This window comes from Grampus griseus, assembly GCF_964374135.1.
Source record: "Grampus griseus genome assembly, chromosome: 13".
NCBI lineage: Eukaryota > Metazoa > Chordata > Mammalia > Artiodactyla > Delphinidae > Grampus > Grampus griseus.
The window spans coordinates 57,855,081-57,856,798 of NC_139007.1; positions in this window are offsets into that span (position 1 = coordinate 57,855,081).

Consider the following 1,718-nt stretch of genomic DNA (forward strand, 5'->3'; position numbering starts at 1 on the left):
ATATATAATATATATAATATATATATATATATAATATATATATATATATAATATATATATATAATATAATATATATATATATATAATATATAATATATATATATATAATATATATAATATATATATATATATATATATATATATAATATAATATATATATTATATATTCCCTCTGTTCCTAGTTTCCTGCACTATTCTTTGTGGTTCTCCTACTTTTGTAATGAGTTTCTTTGTAAATAATGTCTTCCTGATTTAGTTTCACTTGACTGTCCATCTTTTTTTCTGTTGGAACCCGGATTGATACAGCCAAGAAAAGGGTTTGGGTGTTGCTGTGTCTTTAAATAAAGCTCACCCTGGCTAAACTAGTGATTTTCTCTCTTAGACTGTGACAGTTCTGGGTGACACTATTTCAATAGATATCATGAAATTCTCAAAACCATTTCAACTGTAACTCAGAACCCCAGACTTGACATTTAGCATCTGTAACAGGTGGGAATGAAGGACTGTGATTGTTAGAATCATTGGCTCGGTCATTCTTGGCCATTAAAAGAAGTACATTCCAGGTGGCTGGGCATGAGGCCAAGGAGTGACAAACACACATGCCCAAGAACAAGTCAGGGGAAGACAAGAGAAAATATTGGATACTGTGAGTTAGAGGGTGGATGCTTTGCTCAAGGGCATTCAAATTCAAATTAATAAAAAATACTGAAAAACTAGCAAAACTAAGCTATATATATACTTTTGGATACAAGCACAGGTGTACTTTTTTGGATGCAAGCACAGCTGTAATGAAAAGTGATGACATGTTTACTAATGACTGTAAGTCAAGTTAGTGACTGTGTCTGAAGCAGGAGAGGGAGGGTGTTGTCATCAGGAAGGGACACAAGGGTCCTTCTGAGGGTGCTGTATTAGCTTTCTTGGGCTGCCATAACAAAATACCACAGACTGGGTGGCTTAAAAAGCAGAAATTAATTTTCCCACATTCTGGAGGCTGGAAGCCCAAGATCAAGGTTGTTGGCAAGTTTGATTTCTTCTGAGGCATCTCTGTTTGGCTGCAGATGGCTGTCTTCTCACTATGTCCTTACATGGTGTTTCCTCTGTGCCTGCATATTTTTGCTTTCTCTGGGCCTCCCATATTTCGCTTCTTATAAGGACACAAGTCATATTGGGTTAGGGTACCCCCTAATGACCTAATAACCTTAATTATCTCTTTAAAGGCCCTGTCTCCAAATAATACACTCACATTATGAAGTGTTAGGGGTTTGGGCTTCAACATAAGAATTTGGGGAGGGCACAGTTCAGCTCATAATACATGCTGATGTTCTATGTCTTGACCTGGAAAATGGTTTCAGAGGTATTGAATTTATAATTATTTATTAAATTATATATCCACGTATTATGCATGTTTATGATGCTTATGTTATATTTCACAACTGTTCGAAGGTAAACAAGTCAGTATACCATGCTGGTCAAAAGAACAGTTCTGGACCACCCTTTCAGGCTTTTTGTCAAGGCCAATAACACTCATTTCTATGAAGATCATCAAAAATGAGGAATATACTAGGATAAGGCAATTCATCTTCTTAGTGCTGTTTTTCTTCCTCAAGAATGTTACAATATGGAATATTTCAGGATACTTATTCAGAATAAATGATACAAAAATATTTTACTGATTTTATTTTACTTCTTCTGAATATTAAAACTGTGTGTGTGTTTTA